The 18907-nt window shown below is 53.5% G+C and overlaps 1 protein-coding gene across 1 annotated transcript in view; it reads left to right on the top strand.

The window, feature by feature from the left end:
- The window catches only part of ITFG1 (integrin alpha FG-GAP repeat containing 1), a 1870060-nt gene that overhangs the window by 1112690 nt on the left and 738463 nt on the right, over nt 1-18907 (top strand). The window lies entirely within an intron of this gene.

Genomic DNA, 18907 nt, shown 5'->3' with positions numbered 1-18907 from the left:
GACGTCTACCGATACCTCCTGACTCTCCGAAACCAGACCCGCAAGTTCCGAGCCATGGCCGAAGCCAACCTCGAGGCCAGCCAGGAGGACATGAAGCGGTGGTACGATCGGAACTCCTCTACCATAGAATTCGAGACAGGTCAGAAAGTATGGGTCATGGCCCCGGTCGAACCCGGCGCCCTCCAGGACAAGTGGACCGGGCCCTTCAAGGTAGTGGGGAAGAAAAGTCCCGTCACCTACCTGGTCACCTGAAGTCCCCCCGGAATCCCCTCCGGGTCCTACATGCTAACAGGCTAAAACCCCACTTTGCCCAGACCGAACTGAGCCTGCTGCTGGCGACCGACGAGGGGGGCGAGGACGACTCCGAGCCCCTGCCCGACCTCTTGCAGTCCAACATCCATGATGGATCGATCGAAGGTGTCCAACTCGCCTCTTCCCTGACTCCGGAACAGCGCAACGACTGCCAGCAATTGCTGCGGGACTACGCAGCCCTCTTCTCCCTCACCCCGGGGGTGACCCACTGGTGCGTCCACGACGTCGACACCGGGGAGAGCCCCCCCGTGAGACACAGAGCCTACCGGGTACCCGACCGAGTGCGGGCCTGCATCCAGGCTGAAGTAACGAAGATGCTGGCCCTGGGGGTCATCGAACCCTCCGACAGCCCGTGGGCCAGCCCTGTCGTCCTGGTGCCCAAGGCCGCAGCTCCCGGCCACCCCCCAGAGTTGCGATTCTGCGTGGACTACCGAGCCCTGAATGCAGTAACCAAGACAGACGCCCACCCGATACCCCGGGCCGACGAACTCATCGACCGCCTAGGGGCCGCTCGCTACTTGAGCACGCTGGACCTCACCGCCGGGTACTGGCAAATCCAGCTCACCCCCGGCGCCCAAGAAAGATCCGCCTTTTCGACCCCGGATGGGCATTACCACTTTCGGGTGATGCCCTTCGGAATGAAGAATGCCCCGGCCACCTTCCAAAGACTGGTGAACAAGGTTTTGGCCGGGCTTGAGGCCTTCAGCGCGGCCTACCTCGATGACATTGCCGTGTACAGCAACCACTGGGCAGAGCACCTCTTTCACATTAAAGCCGTCCTGGCCGCCCTCCAGCGGGCCGGGCTCACAATCAAGGCCAGCAAATGCCTAATCGGCCACGGATCCGTGACCTACCTGGGCCATCAAGTGGGGAGCGGGCAGGTGGCCCCCCTCCAAGCGAAGATAGATGCCATCCAGGCCTGGGAACCCCCCACTACCCAGACCGCTGTCCGGGCCTTCCTGGGCCTCACCGGATACTACCGGCGGTTTATCCGGGACTATGGGAGCATTGTTGGCCCCCTCACAGAGTTAACGTCCAAAAAGCAGCACAAGAAGGTGCACTGGACACCCCGCTGCCAAGCAGCCTTCGACACCCTAAAGACAGCCATGTGTACTGCCCCGGTGCTGCAGGCCCCGGACTACAATAAGGAGTTCGTGGTGCAGACGGACGCCTCCGAGTATGGGATCGGGGCCGTCCTATCCCAAGCCGATGAAAAGGGGCTCGACCGACCAGTGGCCTTCATCAGCCGACGACTACTGCCCGAGAGCAACGATGGAGCACTATTGAGCGTGAGGCCTTCGCTGTAGTGTGGGCCCTCAAGAAGCTCCGGCCCTACCTCTTTGGTACCCACTTCCGGGTCCAGACCGACCACCGGCCCCTGCGGTGGTTAATGCAAATGCGGGGCGAGAACCCCAAGCTGCTGCGGTGGTCCATCTCGCTACAAGGGATGGACTTTGACGTCGAACACCGGCCCGGCAATGACCATGCCAACGCCGACGGCCTGTCCCGCTTCTTCTGCCTCGACGAGGAGAATCCCCAAGGAGATGGGTGACTCTCCATGCCTTCGGCTGGGGGGGGGACGCCTGTTGGACCCGGCCTCGTGGCGTGGTCCTTAACCCCACGGATTGTGCCCGTTCCCCGCCCCGGCCTTCATGGGCCACCCTTCTGAACTGCACGAGGCCCTTCATCCTGAGCTGCACGAGGTCGGATACCCCTCGTGGCTCCGCCATCTTGTTGGCATCCACCTGACTCTGGGCACCAGCCAGCGCGACCCCGCTCAACCCGGCCTCGACCCCAGCGAAGCCCCGACATCGAGGCACCACGAACTGAACAGGGGGTGCCGCAGGAACCATTCATCGCCCCCGGCGGAGGACAGTATCGATGGGACCCCCAACTGTCCTCCCCTCTAGAGGTGTGATCGCCCTGCAACTCCCTTGGGCCTGGCGCCTCCCCTGCTGGGCGTCTGGCCACCTCCACCCGGCCTCTCCGCCCCCCCCGGGCGCCTGGGTCCGGACATCAAAGGGCTCCAGACCTATATCTGGGGCGACCCCGCCACAGATCGGCAGTTGTATCCCGGAGTCGAGAGCCCTGCTGATTGAATCGCGGCTGACCCTACGGAGAAGAACTCTTGTCGGAACCATCACGAGCCCTGCTGACTGCGTCGCGGCTCCTTCTTGTGAACACTTTGAACCACCAGGAACATCGGAGCCCTGCTGACGCTGTCGCGGCCCAACCTCGCTGAAACCTCCCTCGGAGCCCTGCTGACGACGTCGCGGCTCGAGCTGAGCAGAAACCATCTTGAGAGCCCTGCTGATTGAATCGCGGCTCTCCACGAACTGTACGCCGGAGCCCTGCTGACGCCGTCGCGGCTCGACCCCTCCGAGATCCGGAGGTCCTCCAGCTTGAGGATAAGAACTGGGCCCCAGGTACCCTCATACCGCACTCCTGCCAAAGACTGTCCCGCTACCCCTACCCTTCCAAAGAGACCCTGAGACTTTTGGTGGATCCCTCGATCCCTTCGTGTAAATATTGACCTCGTAACCTTTTGATTGCTGATAAAGATTTGCTTGTCGTAAGACAACCTCCTTGAGTCCTGTGTGGTGGTGTTACTGTGCTAGTACGTGATAGGGGAAGGATCTCTCAGGAGACTTCTCGGCAGCGCTCGGCTACTTCGTACAGTGTGAGGGCCCCCCCTTGGTGGTCTCGCCGACTCCTCAGGGTACGCCTTCCAACAGTGTCCCATGAAGAGACCTCGGATTATAGGCATGTCTGTGTGTCCCATGAAGAGACCTCGGATTATAGGCATGACTGTGTGTCCCATGAAGAGACCTCAGATTATAGGCAGGCCTGTGTGTTCCATGAAGAGACCGGAGATTGTAGGCATGCCTGTGTGTCCCATGAAGAGACCGGAGATTAAATGCATGCCTGAGTGTCCCATTAAGTGACCGGAGATTATAGGCATGCCTGTGTGTCCCATGAAGAGACCGGAGATTATAGGCATGCCTGTGTGTCCCATGAAGAGACCGGAGATTATAGGCATGCCTGTGTGTCCCATGAAGTGACTGGAGATTATAGGCATGCCTGTGTCCCATGAAGAGACCGGAGATTATAGGCATGTCTGTGTGTCCCATGCAGAGACCGGAGATTATAGGCAAACCTTTGTGTCCCATGAAGAGACCGGAGATTATAGGCATGCCTGTGTGTCCTATGAAGAGACCGGAGATTTTCGGCATCCCTGTGTGCCCCATGAAGAGACCTCGGATTATAGGCATGCCTGTGTGTCCCATTAAGAGACCAGAGATTATAGGCATGCCTGTGTGTCCCATGAAAAGACCGAGATTATAGGCATGCCTGTGTGTCCCATGAAGAGACCGAGATTATAGGCATGCCTGTGTCCCATGAAGATACCGGAGATTATAGGCATGCCTGTGTGTCCCATGAAGAGACCGGAGATTATAGGCATGCCTGTGTGTCCCATGGAGAGACCGGAGATTATAGGCATGCTTGTGTGTCCCATGAAGAGACCTCGGATTATAGGCATGCCTGTGTGTCCTATGAAGAGACCTTGGATTATAGGCATGTCTGTGTGTCCCATGAAGAGACCTCGGATTATAGGCATGCCTGTGTGTCCCATGAAGAGACCTTAGATTATAGGCAGGCCTGTGTGTCCCATGAAGAGACCTCGGATTATAGTAATGCCTGTGTGTCCCATGAAGAGACCAGAGATTGTATGCATGCCTGTGTGTCCCATGAAGAGACCGTAGATTGTAGGCATGCCTGTGTGTCCCATGAAGAGACCGGAGATTGTAGGCATGCTTGCGTGTCTCATGAAGAGATCTCAGATTATAGGCATGCCTGTGTGTCCCATGAAGAAAACACGGATTACAGGCATGCCTGTGTGTCCCAGGAAGAGACCGGAGATTATAGGCATGCCTGTGTGTCCCATGAAGAGACCAGAGATTATAGGCATGCCTGTGTGTCCCATGAAGAGACCAGAGATTATAGGGATGCCTGGGTGTCCCATGAAGAGACCAGAGATTACAGGCATGCCCGTGTGTCCCATGAAGAGACCGGAGATTATAGGCATGCCTGTGTATCCCATGAAGAGACCGGAGATTATAGGCATGCTTGTGTGGCTCATGAAGAGACCTCAGATTATAGGCAAGCCTGTGTGTCCCATGAAGAGACCGGAGATTATAGGCATGCCTGTGTGTCCCATGAAGAGACTGGAGATTTTCGGCATGCCTGTGTGCCCCATGAAGAGACCTCGGATTATAGGCATGCCTGTGTGTCCAATGAAGAGACCTCGGATTATAGGCATGCCTGTGTGTCCCATGAAGAAACCGGAGATTATAGGCATTCCTCTGTGCCCCATGAAGAGACCGGAGATTATTGGCATGCCTGTGTGTCCCATGAAGAGACCGGAGATTATAGGCATGCCTGTGTGTCCCATGAAGAGACCGGAGATTATAGGCATGCCTGTGTTTCCCATGAAGAGACCAGAGATTATAGGCATGCCTGTGTGTCCAATTAAGAGACCGGAGATTATAGGCATGCCTGTGTGTTCCATGAAGAGACCAGAGACTATAGGCATGCCTGTGTGTCCCATGAAGAGACCTTTGATTATAGGCAGGCCTGTGTGTCCCATAAAGAGACCTCGGATTATAGGAATGCCTGTTTGTCCCATGAAGAGACCAGAGATTATATGCATGCCTGTGTGTCCCATGAAGAGACCGGAGATTATAGGCATGCCTGTGTGTCCCATGAAGAGAACGGAGATTCTAGGCATGCCTGTGTGTCCCATGAAGAGACCGGAGATTGTAGGCATGCCTGTGTGTCCCATGAAGAGACCGGAGATTATAGGCATGCTTGTGTGTCCCATGAAGAGATCTCAGATTATAGGCATGCCTGTGTGTCCCATGAAGAGAACTCGGATTATAGGCATGCCTGTGTGTCCCATGAAGAGACCAGAGATTATCGGCATGCCTGTGTGCCCCATGAAGAGACGTCCGATTATAGGGATGCCTGGGTGTCCAATGAAGAAACCGCGGATTATAGGCATGTCTGTGTGTCCCACGGATAGACCTCGGATTATGGGCATGCCTGTGTGTCCCAAGAAGAGACCGGAGATTATAGGCATGCCTGTGTGTCCCATGAAGAGACCAAAGATTATAGGCATGCTTGTGAGCCCCATGAAGAGACCAGAGATTATAGGCATGCCTGTGTGTCCCATGAAGAGACCGGAGATTATAGGCATGCCTGTGTGTCCCATGAAGAGACCGGAGATTATCGGCATGCCTGTGTGCCCCATGAAGAGACGTCCGATTATAGGGATGCCTGGGTGTCCCATGAAGAAACTGCGGATTATAGGCATGCCTGTGTGTCCCGCGGAGAGACCTCGGATTATGGGCATGCCTGTGTATCCCATGAAGAGACCACAGATTATAGGCAGGCCTGTGTGTTCCATGAAGAGACCAGAGATTATAGGCATGCCTGTGTGTCCCATAAGGAGACTGGAGATTGTAGGCATGCCTGTGAGTCCCATGAAGAGACCAGAGATTATAGGCATGCTTGTGTGTCCCATGAAGAGACCTCAGATTATAGGCATGCCTGTGTGTCCCATGAAGAGACCAGAGATTATAGGCAGGCCTGTGTGTTCCATGAAAAGACCGGAGATTATAGGCATGCCTGTGTGTCCCATGAAGAGACCGGAGATTGTAGGCATGCCTGTGTGTCCCATGAAGAGAACGGAGATTATAGGCATGCCTGTGTGTCCCATGAAGAGACTGGAGATTGTAGGCATGCCTGTGTGTCCCATGAAGAGACTGGAGATTATAGGCATGCTTGAGTGTCCCATGAAGAGACCTCAAATTATAGGCATGCCTGTGTGTCCCATGAAGAGAACTAGGATTATAGGCATGCCTGTGTGTCCCATGAAGGGACCAGAGATTATAGGAATGCCTGTGTGTCCCATGAAGAGAGCTTGGATCATAGGCATGTCTGTGTGTCCTATGAAGAGAACTAGGATTATAGGCATGCCTGTGTGTCCCATGAAGAGACCGGAGATTATAGGCATGCCTTTGTGTCCCATGTAGGGACCGGAGATTATAGGCATGCCTGTTTGTCCCATGAAGAGACCGGAGATTATAGGCATGCCTGTGTGTCCCATTAAGAGACTGGGGATGTGTCTCCCATGAAGAGACCGGAGATTATAGGCATGTCTGTGTTTCCCATGAAGAGACCAGAGATTATAGGCATGCCTGTGTGTCCTATGAAGAGACCTCGGAATATACATACATGCTAACAGGCTAAAACCCCACTTTGCCCGGACCGAACTGAGCCTGCTGCTGGCGACCGACGAGGGGGGCGAGGACGACTCCGAGCCCCTGCCCGACCTCTTGCAGTCCAACATCCATGATGGATCGATCGAAGGTGTCCAACTCGCCTCTTCCCTGACTCCGGAACAGCGCAACGACTGCCAGCAATTGCTGCGGGACTACGCAGCCCTCTTCTCCCTCACCCCGGGGGTGACCCACTGGTGCGTCCACGACGTCGACACCGGGGAGAGCCCCCCCGTGAGACACAGAGCCTACCGGGTACCCGACCGAGTGCGGGCCTGCATCCAGGCTGAAGTAACGAAGATGCTGGCCCTGGGGGTCATCGAACCCTCCGACAGCCCGTGGGCCAGCCCTGTCGTCCTGGTGCCCAAGGCCGCAGCTCCCGGCCACCCCCCAGAGTTGCGATTCTGCGTGGACTACCGAGCCCTGAATGCAGTAACCAAGACAGACGCCCACCCGATACCCCGGGCCGACGAACTCATCGACCGCCTAGGGGCCGCTCGCTACTTGAGCACGCTGGACCTCACCGCCGGGTACTGGCAAATCCAGCTCACCCCCGGCGCCCAAGAAAGATCCGCCTTTTCGACCCCGGATGGGCATTACCACTTTCGGGTGATGCCCTTCGGAATGAAGAATGCCCCGGCCACCTTCCAAAGACTGGTGAACAAGGTTTTGGCCGGGCTTGAGGCCTTCAGCGCGGCCTACCTCGATGACATTGCCGTGTACAGCAACCACTGGGCAGAGCACCTCTTTCACATTAAAGCCGTCCTGGCCGCCCTCCAGCGGGCCGGGCTCACAATCAAGGCCAGCAAATGCCTAATCGGCCACGGATCCGTGACCTACCTGGGCCATCAAGTGGGGAGCGGGCAGGTGGCCCCCCTCCAAGCGAAGATAGATGCCATCCAGGCCTGGGAACCCCCCACTACCCAGACCGCTGTCCGGGCCTTCCTGGGCCTCACCGGATACTACCGGCGGTTTATCCGGGACTATGGGAGCATTGTTGGCCCCCTCACAGAGTTAACGTCCAAAAAGCAGCACAAGAAGGTGCACTGGACACCCCGCTGCCAAGCAGCCTTCGACACCCTAAAGACAGCCATGTGTACTGCCCCGGTGCTGCAGGCCCCGGACTACAATAAGGAGTTCGTGGTGCAGACGGACGCCTCCGAGTATGGGATCGGGGCCGTCCTATCCCAAGCCGATGAAAAGGGGCTCGACCGACCAGTGGCCTTCATCAGCCGACGACTACTGCCCGAGAGCAACGATGGAGCACTATTGAGCGTGAGGCCTTCGCTGTAGTGTGGGCCCTCAAGAAGCTCCGGCCCTACCTCTTTGGTACCCACTTCCGGGTCCAGACCGACCACCGGCCCCTGCGGTGGTTAATGCAAATGCGGGGCGAGAACCCCAAGCTGCTGCGGTGGTCCATCTCGCTACAAGGGATGGACTTTGACGTCGAACACCGGCCCGGCAATGACCATGCCAACGCCGACGGCCTGTCCCGCTTCTTCTGCCTCGACGAGGAGAATCCCCAAGGAGATGGGTGACTCTCCATGCCTTCGGCTGGGGGGGGGACGCCTGTTGGACCCGGCCTCGTGGCGTGGTCCTTAACCCCACGGATTGTGCCCGTTCCCCGCCCCGGCCTTCATGGGCCACCCTTCTGAACTGCACGAGGCCCTTCATCCTGAGCTGCACGAGGTCGGATACCCCTCGTGGCTCCGCCATCTTGTTGGCATCCACCTGACTCTGGGCACCAGCCAGCGCGACCCCGCTCAACCCGGCCTCGACCCCAGCGAAGCCCCGACATCGAGGCACCACGAACTGAACAGGGGGTGCCGCAGGAACCATTCATCGCCCCCGGCGGAGGACAGTATCGATGGGACCCCCAACTGTCCTCCCCTCTAGAGGTGTGATCGCCCTGCAACTCCCTTGGGCCTGGCGCCTCCCCTGCTGGGCGTCTGGCCACCTCCACCCGGCCTCTCCGCCCCCCCCGGGCGCCTGGGTCCGGACATCAAAGGGCTCCAGACCTATATCTGGGGCGACCCCGCCACAGATCGGCAGTTGTATCCCGGAGTCGAGAGCCCTGCTGATTGAATCGCGGCTGACCCTACGGAGAAGAACTCTTGTCGGAACCATCACGAGCCCTGCTGACTGCGTCGCGGCTCCTTCTTGTGAACACTTTGAACCACCAGGAACATCGGAGCCCTGCTGACGCTGTCGCGGCCCAACCTCGCTGAAACCTCCCTCGGAGCCCTGCTGACGACGTCGCGGCTCGAGCTGAGCAGAAACCATCTTGAGAGCCCTGCTGATTGAATCGCGGCTCTCCACGAACTGTACGCCGGAGCCCTGCTGACGCCGTCGCGGCTCGACCCCTCCGAGATCCGGAGGTCCTCCAGCTTGAGGATAAGAACTGGGCCCCAGGTACCCTCGTACCGCACTCCTGCCAAAGACTGTCCCGCTACCCCTACCCTTCCAAAGAGACCCTGAGACTTTTGGTGGATCCCTCGATCCCTTCGTGTAAATATTGACCTCGTAACCTTTTGATTGCTGATAAAGATTTGCTTGTCGTAAGACAACCTCCTTGAGTCCTGTGTGGTGGTGTTACTGTGCTAGTACGTGATAGGGGAAGGATCTCTCAGGAGACTTCTCGGCAGCGCTCGGCAACTTCGTACAGTGTGAGGGCCCCCCCTTGGTGGTCTCGCCGACTCCTCAGGGTACGCCTTCCAACAGTGTCCCATGAAGAGACCTCGGATTATAGGCATGTCTGTGTGTCCCATGAAGAGACCTCGGATTATAGGCATGACTGTGTGTCCCATGAAGAGACCTCAGATTATAGGCAGGCCTGTGTGTTCCATGAAGAGACCGGAGATTGTAGGCATGCCTGTGTGTCCCATGAAGAGACCGGAGATTAAATGCATGCCTGAGTGTCCCATTAAGTGACCGGAGATTATAGGCATGCCTGTGTGTCCCATGAAGAGACCGGAGATTATAGGCATGCCTGTGTGTCCCATGAAGAGACCGGAGATTATAGGCATGCCTGTGTGTCCCATGAAGTGACTGGAGATTATAGGCATGCCTGTGTCCCATGAAGAGACCGGAGATTATAGGCATGTCTGTGTGTCCCATGCAGAGACCGGAGATTATAGGCAAACCTTTGTGTCCCATGAAGAGACCGGAGATTATAGGCATGCCTGTGTGTCCTATGAAGAGACCGGAGATTTTCGGCATCCCTGTGTGCCCCATGAAGAGACCTCGGATTATAGGCATGCCTGTGTGTCCCATTAAGAGACCAGAGATTATAGGCATGCCTGTGTGTCCCATGAAAAGACCGAGATTATAGGCATGCCTGTGTGTCCCATGAAGAGACCGAGATTATAGGCATGCCTGTGTCCCATGAAGATACCGGAGATTATAGGCATGCCTGTGTGTCCCATGAAGAGACCGGAGATTATAGGCATGCCTGTGTGTCCCATGGAGAGACCGGAGATTATAGGCATGCTTGTGTGTCCCATGAAGAGACCTCGGATTATAGGCATGCCTGTGTGTCCTATGAAGAGACCTCGGATTATAGGCATGTCTGTGTGTCCCATGAAGAGACCTCGGATTATAGGCATGCCTGTGTGTCCCATGAAGAGACCTTAGATTATAGGCAGGCCTGTGTGTCCCATGAAGAGACCTCGGATTATAGTAATGCCTGTGTGTCCCATGAAGAGACCAGAGATTGTATGCATGCCTGTGTGTCCCATGAAGAGACCGTAGATTGTAGGCATGCCTGTGTGTCCCATGAAGAGACCGGAGATTGTAGGCATGCTTGCGTGTCTCATGAAGAGATCTCAGATTATAGGCATGCCTGTGTGTCCCATGAAGAAAACACGGATTACAGGCATGCCTGTGTGTCCCAGGAAGAGACCGGAGATTATAGGCATGCCTGTGTGTCCCATGAAGAGACCAGAGATTATAGGCATGCCTGTGTGTCCCATGAAGAGACCAGAGATTATAGGGATGCCTGGGTGTCCCATGAAGAGACCAGAGATTACAGGCATGCCCGTGTGTCCCATGAAGAGACCGGAGATTATAGGCATGCCTGTGTATCCCATGAAGAGACCGGAGATTATAGGCATGCTTGTGTGGCTCATGAAGAGACCTCAGATTATAGGCAAGCCTGTGTGTCCCATGAAGAGACCGGAGATTATAGGCATGCCTGTGTGTCCCATGAAGAGACTGGAGATTTTCGGCATGCCTGTGTGCCCCATGAAGAGACCTCGGATTATAGGCATGCCTGTGTGTCCAATGAAGAGACCTCGGATTATAGGGATGCCTGTGTGTCCCATGAAGAAACCGGAGATTATAGGCATTCCTCTGTGCCCCATGAAGAGACCGGAGATTATTGGCATGCCTGTGTGTCCCATGAAGAGACCGGAGATTATAGGCATGCCTGTGTGTCCCATGAAGAGACCGGAGATTATAGGCATGCCTGTGTTTCCCATGAAGAGACCAGAGATTATAGGCATGCCTGTGTGTCCAATTAAGAGACCGGAGATTATAGGCATGCCTGTGTGTTCCATGAAGAGACCGGAGACTATAGGCATGCCTGTGTGTCCCATGAAGAGACCTTTGATTATAGGCAGGCCTGTGTGTCCCATGAAGAGACCTCGGATTATAGGAATGCCTGTGTGTCCCATGAAGAGACCAGAGATTATATGCATGCCTGTGTGTCCCATGAAGAGACCGGAGATTATAGGCATGCCTGTGTGTCCCATGAAGAGAACGGAGATTCTAGGCATGCCTGTGTGTCCCATGAAGAGACCGGAGATTGTAGGCATGCCTGTGTGTCCCATGAAGAGACCGGAGATTATAGGCATGCTTGTGTGTCCCATGAAGAGATCTCAGATTATAGGCATGCCTGTGTGTCCCATGAAGAGAACTCGGATTATAGGCATGCCTGTGTGTCCCATGAAGAGACCAGAGATTATCGGCATGCCTGTGTGCCCTATGAAGAGACGTCCGATTATAGGGATGCCTGGGTGTCCAATGAAGAAACCGCGGATTATAGGCATGTCTGTGTGTCCCACGGATAGACCTCGGATTATGGGCATGCCTGTGTGTCCCAAGAAGAGACCAGAGATTATAGGCATGCCTGTGTGTCCCATGAAGAGACCAAAGATTATAGGCATGCTTGTGAGCCCCATGAAGAGACCAGAGATTATAGGCATGCCTGTGTGTCCCATGAAGAGACCGGAGATTATAGGCATGCCTGTGTGTCCCATGAAGAGACCGGAGATTATCGGCATGCCTGTGTGCCCCATGAAGAGACGTCCGATTATAGGGATGCCTGGGTGTCCCATGAAGAAACTGCGGATTATAGGCATGCCTGTGTGTCCCGCGGAGAGACCTCGGATTATGGGCATGCCTGTGTATCCCATGAAGAGACCACAGATTATAGGCAGGCCTGTGTGTTCCATGAAGAGACCAGAGATTATAGGCATGCCTGTGTGTCCCATAAGGAGACTGGAGATTGTAGGCATGCCTGTGTGTCCCATGAAGAGACCAGAGATTATAGGCATGCTTGTGTGTCCCATGAAGAGACCTCAGATTATAGGCATGCCTGTGTGTCCCATGAAGAGACCAGAGATTATAGGCAGGCCTGTGTGTTCCATGAAAAGACCGGAGATTATAGGCATGCCTGTGTGTCCCATGAAGAGACTGGAGATTGTAGGCATGCCTGTGTGTCCCATGAAGAGAACGGAGATTATAGGCATGCCTGTGTGTCCCATGAAGAGACTGGAGATTGTAGGCATGCCTGTGTGTCCCATGAAGAGACTGGAGATTATAGGCATGCTTGAGTGTCCCATGAAGAGACCTCAAATTATAGGCATGCCTGTGTGTCCCATGAAGAGAACTAGGATTATAGGCATGCCTGTGTGTCCCATGAAGGGACCAGAGATTATAGGAATGCCTGTGTGTCCCATGAAGAGAGCTTGGATCATAGGCATGTCTGTGTGTCCTATGAAGAGAACTAGGATTATAGGCATGCCTGTGTGTCCCATGAAGAGACCGGAGATTATAGGCATGCCTTTGTGTCCCATGTAGGGACCGGAGATTATAGGCATGCCTGTTTGTCCCATGAAGAGACCGGAGATTATAGGCATGCCTGTGTGTCCCATTAAGAGACTGGGGATGTGTCTCCCATGAAGAGACCGGAGATTATAGGCATGTCTGTGTTTCCCATGAAGAGACCAGAGATTATAGGCATGCCTGTGTGTCCCATGAAGAGACCTCAGAATATAGGCATGCCTGTGTGTCCCATGAAGAGACGAGAGATTATAGGCATGCCTGTGTGTCCCATGAAGAGACCTCGGAATATAGGCATTCCTCTGTGCCCCATGAAGAGACCGAAGATTATAGGCATGCCTGTGTGTCCCATGAAGAGACTAAAGATTATAGGTATGCCTGTGTATCCTGTGAAGAGACCGGAGACTATAGGCAAGTCTGTGTGTCCCATGAAAAGACCGGAGATTATAGGCATGCTTGTGTGTCTCATGAAGAGACTAAAGATTATAGGTATGCCTGTGTGTCCTGTGAAGAGACCGGAGATTATAGGCAAGTCTGTGTGTCCCATGAAGAGACCGGAGATTATAGGCATGCCTGTGTGTCCCATGAAGAGATGGGAGATTGTAGGCATGCCTGTGTGTCCCATGAAGAGACGGGAGATTGTAGGCATGCCTGTGTGTCCCATGAAGAGACCGGAGATTATAGGCATGCTTATGTGTCCCATGAAGAGACCTAAGATTATAGGCATGCCTGTGTGTCCCATGAAGAGAACTAGGATTATAGGCATGCCTGTGTGTCCTATGAAGGGACCGGAGATTATAGGCATGCCTGTGTGTCCCATGAAGAGACCAGAGATTACAGGCATGCCTGTGTGTCCCATTAAGTGACCGGAGATTATAGGCATGCCTGTGTGTCCCATGAAGAGACCGGAGATTATAGGCATGCCTGTGTGTCCCATGAAGAGACCGGAGATTATAGGCATGCTTGTGTGTCCCATGAAGAGACCTCGGATTATAGGCATGCCTGTGTGTCCCATGAAGAGACCTCGGGTTATAGGCATGTCTGTGTGTCCCATGAAGAGACCTCGGATTATAGGCATGCCTGTGTGTCCCATGAAGAGACCTTAGATTATAGGCAGGCCTGTGTGTCCCATGAAGAGACCTCGGATTATAGAAATGCCTGTGTGTCCCATGAAGAGACCAGAGATTATAGGCATGCCTGTGTGTCCCATGAAGAGACCTCGGAATATAGGCATTCCTCTGTGCCCCATGAAGAGACCGAAGATTATAGGCATGCCTGTGTGTCCCATGAAGAGACTAAAGATTATAGGTATGCCTGTGTGTCCTGTGAAGAGACCGGAGATTATAGGCAAGTCTGTGTGTCCCATGAAAAGACCGGAGATTATAGGCATGCTTGTGTGTCCCATGAAGAGACTAAAGATTATAGGTATGCCTGTGTGTCCTGTGAAGAGACCGGAGATTATAGGCAAGTCTGTGTGTCCCATGAAGAGACCGGAGATTATAGGCATGCCTGTGTGTCCCATGAAGAGACGGGAGATTGTAGGCATGCCTGTGTGTCCCATGAAGAGACGGGAGATTGTAGGCATGCCTGTGTGTCCCATGAAGAGACCAGAGATTATAGGCATGCTTATGTGTCCCATGAAGAGACCTCAGATTATAGGCATGCCTGTGTGTCTCATGAAGAGAACTAGGATTATAGGCATGCCTGTGTGTCCCATGAAGAGAACTAGGATTATAGGCATGCCTGTGTATCCTATGAAGGGACCGGAGATTATAGGCATGCCTGTGTGTCCCATGAAGAGACCAGAGATTACAGGCATGCCTGTGTGTCCCATTAAGAGACCTGAGATTATAGGCATGCCTGTGTGTCCCAAGAAAGAGACCGGAGATTATAGGCATGCCTGTGTGTCCCATGAAGAGACCGGAGATTATAGGCATGCTTGTGTGTCCCATGAAGAGACCTCGGATTATAGGCATGCCTGTGTGTCCCATGAAGAGACCTCGGATTATAGGCATGTCTGTTTGTCCCATGAAGAGACCTCGGATTATAGGCATGCCTGCGTGTCCCATGAAGAGACCTTAGAATATAGGCAGGCCTGTGTGTCCCATGAAGAGACCTCGGATTATAGAAATGCCTGTGTGTCCCATGAAGAGACCAGAGATTATAGGCATGCCTGTGTGTCCCATGAAGAGACCTCGGAATATAGGCATTCCTCTGTGCCCCATGAAGAGACCGAAGATTATAGGCATGCCTGTGTGTCCCATGAAGAGACTAAAGATTATAGGTATGCCTGTGTGTCCTGTGAAGAGACCGGAGATTATAGGCAAGTCTGTGTGTCCCATGAAAAGACCGGAGATTACAGGCATGCTTGTGTGTCCCATGAAGAGACTAAAGATTATAGGTATGCCTGTGTGTCCTGTGAAGAGACCGGAGATTATAGGCATGCCTGTGTGTCCCATGAAGAGACGGGAGATTGTAGGCATGCCTGTGTGTCCCATGAAGAGACGGGAGATTGTAGGCATGCCTGTGTGTCCCATGAAGAGACCGGAGATTATAGGCATGCTTATGTGTCCCATGAAGAGACCTCAGATTATAGGCATGCCTGTGTGTCCCATGAAGAGAACTAGGAATATAGGCATGCCTGTGTGTCCTATGAAGGGACCGGAGATAATAGGCATGCCTGTGTGTCCCATGAAGAGACCGGAGATTATAGGCATGCTTATGTGTCCCATGAAGAGACCTCAGATTATAGGCATGCCTGTGTGTCCCATGAAGAGAACTAGGAATATAGGCATGCCTGTGTGTCCTATGAAGGGACCGGAGATAATAGGCATGCCTGTGTGTCCCATGAAGAGACCAGAGATTACAGGCATGCCTGTGTGTCCCATTAAGAGACCGGAGATTATAGGCATGCCTGTGTGTCCCATGAAGAGACCGGAGATTATAGGCATGCCTGTGTGTCCCATGAAGTGACCGGAGATTATAGGCATGCTTGTGTGTCCCATGAAGAGACCTCGGATTATAGGCATGCCTGTGTGTCCCATGAAGAGACCTCGGATTATAGGCATGTCTGTGTGTCCCATGAAGAGACCTCGGATTATAGGCATGCCTGCGTGTCCCATGAAGAGACCTTAGATTATAGGCAGGCCTGTGTGTCCCATGAAGAGACCTTGGATTATAGAAATGCCAGTGTGTCCCATGAAGAGACCAGAGATTATAAGCATGCCTGTGTGTCCCATGAAGAGACCGGAGATTATAGGCATGCCTGTGTGTCCCATGAAGAGAACGGAGATTATAGGCATGCCTGTGTGTCCCATGAAGAGACCGGAGATTGTAGGCATGCCTGTGTGTCCCATGAAGAGACCGGAGATTATAGGCATGCTTGTGTGTCCCATGAAGAGATGGATTAGTTACTTACCTGTAATCCTAGTTCTCTTCCAGGGGTATCCTCATCAAAGTCATAAGCATTAGAATATTCCCGCCAATGTGCGGGATCCCGGAAACAGTATATTATATGTGCCCCACATATATATATCCATACATATATACCTATATGTATAGACAAGCAATTGCAGCCCCTAACACTCTAGAGCTGAACCATGCTGTAAGGAATTTCCACTACATATAAGAAAATAGCATTATAAACATGAGAAACAACATTATAATTTGTTTGGAAACTGTTTTAATGCTTAGAAAACAGCAGAAAATCTTAGAAAACACTGAAAGCATAGGAAGCTCCCAGGCTGCATTGCAAATACCCAGTCTAAAAAGACTGAAAAGCTAACTCATAGCTACATAGCAAAAACTGACACCGTGCCTTTAAGGCACACCTGACCCCCACCTTCCCATCATGCCTCAGGGGTGGCAGTTAGGTCAGTTGTTCTTTGCGGAGACTGAAAAGTCATGGCACAAAGAAAAATAACAACCTCTGAAAATTATTACACCTTTGCCCGGGGAGGCGGGAGGGTTGCTTATGACTTTGATGAGGATACCCCTGGAAGAGAACTAGGATTACAGGTAAGTAACTAATCCTTCTCTTCCAGGGGATCCTCATCAATAGTCATAAGCATTAGAATAGAATAGCGAGCCTCACCTCATCCCCCTGCGGGCAAAGGAAAGAAAATAAACAGAGAAGGAACAGTATGCTCAGATAGCTCAGCTACCCAAACAGGTTCCTCAAGGAGGCTTGTTCTACTTGGGCATCCGCCCTGGAATCGGATTCGAGGCAGTAGTGCCTGGTAAAGGTGTGAACCGATTTCCAAGTGGCCGCCTTGCAGATCTCTGCCATTGGAACGTCATGCAAGAAAGCTACTGTGGCCGCTTTCCCCCTAGTAGAATGAGCCTTAGGGGCCAACGGTAAGGGCCTTTTCGCCAGCTGGTAGGCTAGGGTAATGCAGGAAACAATCCATCTGGAAATGGATCGTTTAGCCGCTGGGAAGCCTGTTCTCATGGCGCCATAGTTGACAAACAGCTGGTCCGTCTTCCTAATGCCTCTGGTACTTGCCAGGTAGAATTTAAGTACCCTCTTGAGGTCTAAGGAGTGGAGCGACCGCTCAGCCGGGGTCGCTGGATTCGGGAAGAAGGATGGCAGAGAAATGGACTGATTAATATGAAAATCAGACACTACCTTAGGGAGAAAGGATGGATGTGCCCTTAAGACCACTTTGTGTTGGTGAAAAACTGTGTACGGTTCTTTAGTACACAGAGCCTGGATTTCGCTTACTCTGCGTGCCGATGTAATGGCTACCAGAAAAGCGGCCTTCCACGACAGATGCTGTAAAGAAGCTTTGTGGATCGGCTCAAAAGGTGGGCCCATCAACTTGGATAACACTAAGTTCAACTCCCACGGAGGCGAAGGGTTTCGAACAGGGGGGTAAACTTTTTTCAACCCCTGCAAGAAGTCCTTGACCACCTGCATCTGGAAAAAGGAAGGTTGACTGGGAGACCTCCTGTAAGCTGTAATGGCAGACAAATGGACCCTGATGGATGCATACTTCAAGCCTGATCTAGCTAAGTGAAGGAGGTACGGAAGGATGACGTCCTCCTGCCCCTTTGTAGGATCATGGTGATGCTCCCTACACCAAATGAAGAACCTCTTCCACTTAAACGCATAAGACGCTCTTGTGGAGGGTCGCTTCGCTTCCTTGAGAATATGCATGCAGTCAGGTGGTAGACCTAAATGTCCGTATTGCAGGACCTCAGGAGCCATGCTGTTAAGTTCAGTGAGGGAAGGTTGGGATGCAGAATCCTCCCGCCCATCTTGGACAGCAAGTCCGGCCTGCAAGGCAGCCGCCTGTGAGGTTGAACTGAGAGATGAAGAAGGTCCGGGTACCACCACTGGCGCGGCCAGTCCGGAGCTATGAGGATCATCTTCATGTCGGATCTGAGCAGCTTGGATACCACCTTCGGAATCAGAGGCAGGGGCGGAAAGGCGTAGGCAAATGTCCCTGACCAGTCCATCAAAAGAGCATTCCCCCTGGTCCCTGGACGGTGGAATCTGGACGCGAAGGCGTGGCATTTTGAATTTTCGTCGTCTGCAAACAGATCGATGTCTGGACGACCCCACCAACGGAACAGGTCCGCCACCACGTCGTCGTGCAGCACCCAGTCGGGCTGATCTTCGAAGTGCCTGCTGAGTGCGTCTGCCTTGATATTCAACTCCCCTGGAAGGTGTACTGCCACCACCGAGAGGTTCCGGGCGAGCAGCCAGTGCCAGATCGCCTGCGCCTCCAGGGAGAGGGGGCGTGACCGAGTCCCGCCCTGTTTGTTCAGGTAAAACATGGTCGTGGTGTTGTCGGTCTGCACCAGGACTGAGTCGGTCTCGATTGCTGGGAGGAACGCCTTTAGAGCAAGATGGACTGCTCGAAGCTCTAGCATATTTATGTGGTAGCCCTGTTCTTTTGCAGACCACTGACCTTGTATCTGGAGGCACCCCATGTGGGCCCCCCATCCTTGTAGCGACGCGTCTGTTACCACTGTTTGCACCGGAAGTGGCTGGTGAAACGGGACTCCCACCGACAGATTGTTCTGACGAGTCCACCATGCTAGGGAAGATTTCGCCACCTGGGAGAGAGAGATTCGGTCTCCCCAACGGCCTGTGGACTGATCCCATTGGTCCTCCAGAGCTTGCTGCAAAGGTCTCATTCGCAGCCTGGCGTAGGGAATTAGAAAAATGCAGGACGCCATGGAAC

The sequence above is a fragment of the Triturus cristatus genome, chromosome 12 (assembly GCF_964204655.1).
Source record: "Triturus cristatus chromosome 12, aTriCri1.1, whole genome shotgun sequence".
Taxonomy (NCBI): domain Eukaryota; kingdom Metazoa; phylum Chordata; class Amphibia; order Caudata; family Salamandridae; genus Triturus; species Triturus cristatus.
This window is presented reverse-complemented; position numbering and strand designations above follow the sequence as displayed.